General features: G+C 42.9%; 1 protein-coding gene across 1 annotated transcript in view; it reads right to left on the minus strand.

The window, feature by feature from the left end:
* LOC131418516 (agouti-signaling protein-like) overlaps positions 1–7,896 on the minus strand; it is a 30,490-nt gene extending 22,594 nt beyond the window's left edge. The window contains exon 1 of the mRNA XM_058562883.1: positions 7,811–7,896. The gene's annotated coding sequence lies outside the window, so the exon portion shown is untranslated. The remainder of the gene's footprint in view (positions 1–7,810) is intronic.
* Positions 7,897–8,403: the final 507 nt, after the last annotated feature.

Here is an 8,403-nt window from a genome sequence, read left to right on the forward strand (position 1 = left end):
TCAGATCCCGGGTGCGGACCTACACACCACTCATCAAGCCATGCTGTGGCGGCAACCCACATACAAAATAGAGGAACATTGGCACAGATATTAGCTCAGGGCTAATCTTCCTCAAGAAAAAAAAAAAGAGAGAAAGATTGGCAACAGATGTTAGTTTAGGGCAAATCTTCCTCACTAAAAAACAAAAATATTTTCACAATATATAAAAGGAAAAAAAAAAGTAGAGGGAAATTGTACTCTGGTCTCTGGTAGATCACTGCCCTTTGAATGTTGATTAGGGGTTCAGAACTCTTAGGTCTTTAGACTTTCTACGAGTGGGACAATTATTTACAACCAAGCCAAGATGGAGGTTCTGTTTCTCTCTGACTGGGATGACTCTCTAACCAGAGTAAAGCACAGCTCATCCCACCCACATGACCAGGGTTTGTGATTTAGTGTTACTGATCCCTGAGTGGACTCCAGCTTGCCCAGGTGGGGAGAGAAGTAAGGGAAGGAAAACAGAGCCCCATCAGTATCAGTCAGAATCAGCGTCAGACATGGGCTTATTCTTGACCCCCAGCATGCTTCTGCACAACCATGGGCAGGGAATAGGGAGCAAGATAAGGGCAGAGTTGTGTACATCTGTATCTGTAGCTCCTAGTTTGCAAATGAGAGTTTATTTTCACCTTGTCTAGAATGCCATGGCCATTCCTCATCTCCTTCTCCAAATCCTACCCTTCCCTTCAGAAGCCTGCTTAAGTCCTGCCACATCCAGGCCCACAGTACTCCGGCCTATCTCTGGGCTCTTGTCTTCTGCCGGACAAGAAGGGCCCCTCTACCCGGGGACTACCTGGATTGTTGTCTCTTAAAGTTTCTATGGAAAGCCAGTCCCACCCTCTGTTGCTCCAAATCCCTCTACCTGCTGATCCAGGCCACAGAGGTCCAAGATCAACAATGTTTTCAGTTAATACTTTTCCTCAGACAACCTTTCTCTGCTAGTCTGAGTTCTATAGGAAGGCAGAGTGGGATAACTTACAATATAGAATTTAAGCCACATTCTGCCTCAAAATATCTTCCCTGAACTAGCCAGGTTCCATAGCATGTCTTATGGGATACTAGGGTAAAGTGTAAATGCTCTCAGTCATGATTAGGTTGGTAGCAATTAGTGTTACTGGATTAGTTTTCTGTTTTACTTTCTGAGGAGGGGAGGTGAGGAGGAAGCAAAGAAAGAAGAGTTCAGAGAGCTTTGGGTCATGGTCTTAGGAGGGCAGATTCTGCTGAGCGTGGGGAATGAGACACCAAAAAGGAGGAAGGGACTGATGAAGAGGGCTGCGGGAAGCCCTGGTCATAAATTTGGCTTACTTCTTGAGGTTGCCTCCTTGTGAATGGGTCTGAAGAAAGGTACTTCAGGTACTGAACCCAACATTCTGAGGGTTCCTTTAATCAGCCTCATCCATATTGTACATGCGAGGGAAGCATTAGAAAGACAAGGACAATTGAGCATGAGGAATTCACCAACATCTGAAGTTGTTAGTTCTTGTCCTCTGTCTTTTGTTAACCCAGTCCCAGAGGTTCAGAATCCCTGCTGAACCACTAACCAAAGCTACCTTAGGCCAAGCCATCATAACTGTTGCCTGGACAACTGTGAATGTTTCTTAATTGACATCCTGCCTTCATTCTTGTCCTGTTCCATCCATTCCCCAAATAGTAGCCAGCGTGATTTTTTGGGGGGAGAGGGGGGACAATTAAAATCACACATCACTCCTTGCTTAAAACCTTTAATAGCTTCCCATTATTCTTGAAATAAAGTAAAAATTTCCTACAAGTCCCTGTTACTCTCTTTGACCTCATCTGATAGCCTCTGCTTCTGAATCACTACACTCTAGACATATTGTATTCCTTCTTATTCCTAGAATATACCAAACTCTTTCCTACCTCAGGGCCTTTACACTTGTCATTCCCTTGGCCCTAAATGTTCATTTTCTGGCCTTGAACTTGATTCCGTCAGCTCTTTGCATGGCTGGATCACTGGCAACCTTTGGATCTTTGCACAAATATCACCTCCTTCTTTGACTACACTATCTAAAAGTGTCCTTCCCCAGTTTCTCCCTATCCCATCATCCTATTCTTTCATAGCTCTTTTCACAATTAGCAATTATCTGTTTATCTATATTGGCTTTCTTTCTCTTGCATAATTTAAACTCCAGAGGGCAGGGACTTTGCTGTCATATTCATTTTGCTACTCTCACTACCAAGCAATGCCTGGTACAAAGCAGGCATTCAATAAATATTTGGTGAATGAATGAATGGGTAGAAAAGAAAACCGACAACAGAAAATCCTCAGATTTGTTGGTCCCTTTGGGCCAACAGGACAGGTTACAAGTCAGATTTGATGGTGATTCAAAATCTTTTCCTTGGCCTTTGTCCTGTCTAAATGGGGCTTAGAAGACCCTTAAGTTTCATCAGCACCCCTTATTTGAGTGCTAGGATAGGCTCAGGACTCTGGCCTTTCTTAATATCTTTGATCTTGTATTTGACCAAGAAAGGTAAAAGAGGTAATGTAATTTGTTGATAAAAGTGACCGGCAAGGGGGCTGAGATGGAGATGTAAGAATCATGTGGCTTTAGAACCGGAAGAGACCTTAGGGATCATCTTGTCCAGGGAACTTAAACCTGGCTATGCATTAGAGCCATCAGGGGAGCTTTTTGCCCCCTTGCTAACAGTACTTTGTTAAGATAAAATTTACATACAGCAAAATGCACAAATTTTAAGTATTCAGCTTGACGAATTTTACATATACACCTGTGTAATTACCACTCAAATCAAGGTATAGAATATTTTTCCTTCCTGAAATTTCTCTTTTTCCTCTTTCCAATTAATATCCATTTTCGTCTCTATTCTGACTCCAACCACCCTAGATCAACAGTGCCCATTTCTTTACTCATATAAATGGAATCGTATTGAATGAAGTCTTTTGTGTCTGACTTCTTTTACGCAACATAATGTTTTTGAGGGTTTATCCATTTTGTTGCATACATAAGCAGTTTGTTCTTTTTTATTGCAGATTAGTATTCCACTGTAAATGTATCACCTTTGTTCATCCATTCTCTTGGGGAGCTTTTACAAAATGTAAACTCCAAAGCCTGCCCTAGGCCCACTGAATCCAAATATCCAAGGATGGAGCCTGGGAGACATATTTTTAATATGCTTCCCAGTGATTGTGATGTATAGCCATGTGTGAGAAACACTGATTTTGTCCATCCATCCTGGTTCTACAGATAAGGAAACCAAGGCTCAGAATACGAAAGGGGTTTCCCCAGCAGACACCTGAATCAGTAAGAGTCAAGACGAGAACCTCATCCACTGTAAGACAACTCAAACTGCTAATTAGTGACAGAGGCAGGGATATGAATTATATTAGCTTCCATTTATTGAGTACCTGCTATATGCCAGGCTCTGCTCTAGGCACATTATGGACATTTGATCCTCTTAACAAGCTGCATATCACATATGAGGAAACTGAAACCCAGAGCACCCCAAGGGACAGAGGTAGTGAGTGACAGAGAGGAGTCAATCCTAAGTCTGCCTGACTCCAGAGCCACACAAGGTTGTACTTTTCCTGAAGTGAAAAGGAGGAAAACTACAAAACTTGGTTTGGTGGCCTGCCATCCCAGCCCAGTCCAAATAAAAAACAAAACAAAACAAAACAGTATTTACCCCCTTTTTGGTGTCTGTTCCCAATTCCAACAATCTGTGTGTGTGTGTGTGTGTGTGTGTGTGTGTGTGTGTGTGTTCCCCCACACCACTGAAACCAGTAAACAGCCATTGATGATTAGGTAGCTTGCAACTAAAGTTTTTTTCTTTTTTGCAATTACTGATTATAGCTTTTAGTTGTTCACCTGCCCATTGGTAACCGTGCTGCTTAGGCAATATGCTATCTGACTCCCACCGGGTTCCTGTAGATAACATCTCCCTGGCCTGCGTCACCATCGTAATGGGTGTTTGAGCTGTTTTTCAGGAATTAGGACCCCCTTGTCCAGTTCAGGCTGGTTGAGACCACCAACCCATCAACTGGGCCCATGCGGATGCCTGATAAGTGACCTTTTGACACCAAGAAGCTAAAAACTCCACCCACAGATCATGCTAATGCCACCATTTTGTGAACACGCATCCTAGGAAGAGGCATGAAATTTGACTACACTTGAGCAGATCATCAATTACCTCACCTCTCCTCACCTCCAATCATCTATCTCCACAATTCAGACCACCTTGTCTCCTACCCCATAAATATCCCTGAGTCCCCATTTTCAGGGAGGCAGATTTGAGACTTGTTCTCCTCTTTCCTCACTTGGCTGCCTTGTGATTAAAACCCTCTCTCTGCTGCAATCTCGTCATCTCAGTGTTTGGCTTTCCAGGTGACAGGCAAAAATAAACTTGGTTTGGTAACAAAGGTATAACTCAGGAACAGATAGATGGAAGAGATGCATAGGGCAAAGTATAGGGAAAAGGGGCAGAGTTTCCATGCCCTCTCCTGGTTTGCCACTTTCCCAGTACCTCCATGTGTTTGGAAATTCCAAGCGTTTTGGGAGTTGTGAGCCAGGAACTTGAAGGAAGACCAAATATATATGAGAAATATATCTGGTCATTTAAGTGACCAAATATATATTTCTTATAAATCACAATATCACAAACCCACTTCTCAAGCCCTGGCTTTAGAACTCCCTCAGTTTTGTACACTCAGTGCTCCATCAGTGAACGTTGTTGACTGTCAGATTACCTAAAAATGTGCCAGCTGAGGGGAAGGTTGCTTAATCACTAGCTCTTCCTTCTCTACTGACAAGACTCCCCACAGGGGTCAGGACTGCAAATGCCGCCAGTGGGTCTGTCAGCGATGGCTCTCCACATCTGGGAAGCACGTTTCCCAAAGTGAGGCAAGCCTTGACTCTTTCATCAGAGAGTAAACTGACCCTAGCAATCAGGGACTGGAATGAGTCAGAGACACATCTACTAGTTGAGATTCTAAACTTGGAGTCCTGAGAGTCTAGCACACTCTGTTTTTTAATAATGAGGACGTCTGGGAAGTATAAGTGATGAGCTGGCTGAGGGATGTGGAGACTTCTATTTTGTAGCTGGTTGGGGGAGTAGGATGGGAAAGGATGGGGAGGAAGAGATGAAAGCATGTGGATACTGACAAAGACTCTCTCCCTGACCAAACTTTAGTTAGGCTCCTCTGAGCCCTCTTCTCAACTAGGCCTCAACCTTGGCCCTCATTCTGTCTTTGTCCTGCCTAGCTCAGTCTTAGCAAGAATCATGGAAATTTAGTGAGAATTGATATCCTACCCTTGGTATCTGATCAAGTTCCTCATCCTCCACCTTTGACGTATAAGCCTGCCTTTAGCAAGAATCTCCCTACCCTTGACATTTCCTCTCAGTAATTTTCCATTCACCGACCCTCTCACTGCTCGTTGGTTATAAATCCCCAGCTGTCTTTGCTATATTTAAAGTTAAGCTTGGGGCCGGCCTGGTGGCGCAAGCGGTTAAGTGCGCGCGCTCCGCTGAGGCGGCCCGGGGTTCACCAGTTCGGATCCCAGGCGCTCACCGACGCACCGCTTGGCAAGCCATACTGTGGCGGCGTCCCATATAAAGTGGAGGAAGATGGGCATGGATGTTAGCCCAGTGCCAGTCTTCCTCAGCAAAAAAAAAAAAAAAAAAAAAGAGGAGGATTTGCAGATGTTAGCTCAGGGCCGATCTCCTCACCAAAAAAAATTTTAAAAATAAATCAATAAAGTTAAGCCTGATCTCCCTCCCCAATTGCAATATCCCTATTGCAAGAGTCTTGAATAAAGTCTTTCTTACTATTTTGACAAGTATCAGAATAATGTTTTCTTTAACAATACCAAAATGATTTGATCTCTTGGGCTGTATCTATACACACAGATTGATTTCACTGTTGTGACAGACTGACTAGTTTAATTCTTATGCCTAACAGATGCCAAGTTGAATAATACTCTAATGGTGATTTGGATCTTATGTGGACAGCCTGCTTCAGGACTTTCCTTCTGAGACCAAGAACCATGTGGCAGGCCCAGGCTGTGCCTAAGGGGCCCTGAGCTAGCATCTGAGAGAAGGTTTGAGGCTGTGTTTCTCCTCAAGAAGCAAAAGGACACAAATCATCCAGGCAGCTGCTTGTCAGCATGAAATCTGTCTCCCTGTCCCACTGAAATGGGTCAGAGTCCAGGCCTCCCAGATATTCACTTCCACAGTGTACAGGGACTACAATGCTGGTAGGATCTGCTCAAATGATTCCATTAATCTCCTGACATCATTCCCTTCAGCCTGATTTAGTGCTCATCACTAAACAAAGACCTTAGTGGCAACTTTATTGATTTTGGTTTTGCCTTCCAGAAACCACTTCTCTCCCTTTTCTTTGCCCCAATAATCATGCCGTCTTCTGGTTTTCTGAAATCCTTCTATTTGGGGTACATTCTGCACTCAGTAAGCATGGTCTGAAGCTGAGCCAACGGTCTGCTACAGCTCTCAACAACTTTACAGCACAAGGAAAGAAAGAGGCTTTGATGTCAGACGAAATTTTCTGCAGAAAAGGATCAAGGCAGAAGCAAGGAAATACAGCTCAGCAAACCTTAAGACAATGTATGAATTAGTTCTTTTTAGAGAAAGTAGAAGAGGTTTTGAGATCGACATCTATGAAACTGTTTTTTGGAGTGGGTCAAGATCTCTTGATCCCACAAAGACCCCCAACATAACCCAAGAAAACCAAAAGTGACTCTAATGTGCCATCCCTTTGGCCTCCTAGAGCCTCTCCAAAGGAAATGGCAGAATAAATGTCCACAAGCAGAGCAAACTCATCTACAATTGAAAATATTAACCCAATCTTTCCTCTAATGGGCATTAAAATGTGCCAAAACGGGCATCCACTCTGAAAAATAAAACATTTACAAAGGAAAAAGAGGATTTGCAATAAAAGGAATTTTGTTCATGGTGTTTCAGCTCTAATAAATATGAAATGAACCAATTCTACACAGGCAGACTGATCCCAAATCCTAAATTCTGCTTTGTGAGAGTTATTAGAAATCCAATACTATAAGTGATTTTCTGAAGACATTTAAAGAAGAGTTAAAATGTGACTCTGGAGTCAGGGTTGAGATTTTGGAGTACTTCTTCTTAAGGATTTTTTTTTTTTCCTACTACAAAATGGAAAAAGCAGGGTAAAGAGAAATAAGAAGCTACTAGCCAGCAAAAGGTAGACTGATTCCCTTACGCTAACCCCCTAACTACTCTGAGGCACAGAAGTGAAACAAATAAATCTGTTTAGCTTTCCTCAAAACTAAGAAACGAGGGATGACTGACAAGTTTTTTAAACTTTCCAAAGTAGCAGTAGCGTTACTTACTCTGAAAGCATATTCAAGTTGCCAACTAAACTCATCTGCTCCTCCTCAAAGAGTGGAGGCCAAAGGAACTTCGTTTCTCACCTTGCAGCAGAGGAGGCTTGCTGCTTGCCTACCTGTCATTTCAAAGACAAGAACAAGAAAACAACCACCCATACTACAAAAATGATTTCAACCTCACTCCATCTCAGGGGCAGGAAGATTCCCACCAACCCACAATGAAAAGAAGAAATGTTTCATCAGTTGAAAAGCAGCAGTAAGCAGAACAGGAGAGCAGGTTTTACAAAAGAAGCAAAAGTAAAAGGTAGTATTTATTTTACAGAAAGGATCTCCAGCAACCCAGGTCATTTGAAACTTAAACTAAACAAGGAGATAAGATCTCTGTAGGCAGCAGAAGAAAAGAAAATTGTTTTCCTCCTACTTACAGTGCTCTTTCTCAGCCTCTCTAAGGGAAGCCAAAGCTGAGTGTCTTCTCTGTCCTTAGACAGCAGAGTCAAGATGTGTTGCTGAGGGATTTTTAAGAGACCCTGGGAGCTCCCAGCAGCTGGCTTTCCCATCTCATCTCTTTGCTTTCAAAGGGATGGCCACAAGCCTTGTGGTCTGATCGCCCCGTATTTCTCTCCAGTCTTTGGAATTGGAATTGGTGTTGACACTGAGGTTAGAAGGGATTGGAAGGGAAGTGGTTGTGCTGAGGATACCCATGGGCAGGATTTAATGAGAATTTAATTCAGAATGGATCCTAGGAGACAAAATGAAACTTTGGCCTAATGAGTTAACCTGGAAAAGCAAATCCTGTCAGAGAAGGGTTTGATTTAGCTTCTTTCAGAAATTCTGGGTGAGCTAAGGAGCACTCAGTGGAAAAGTTAAACCCTACGTGGGTAGATTGCTGAGGCCCGGCCCATCTTATTAGTAAAATTTCTTTGGGGACTTTCAATGTTGGTCTCATAATTTTCAAATTTCTATGTAAATTTTCATCAGTTGAAAGGGCTGCCCATCTGCTGACTCTGTAAGTTATTAG

Source organism: Diceros bicornis, chromosome 19, assembly GCF_020826845.1.
Source record: "Diceros bicornis minor isolate mBicDic1 chromosome 19, mDicBic1.mat.cur, whole genome shotgun sequence".
NCBI lineage: Eukaryota > Metazoa > Chordata > Mammalia > Perissodactyla > Rhinocerotidae > Diceros > Diceros bicornis.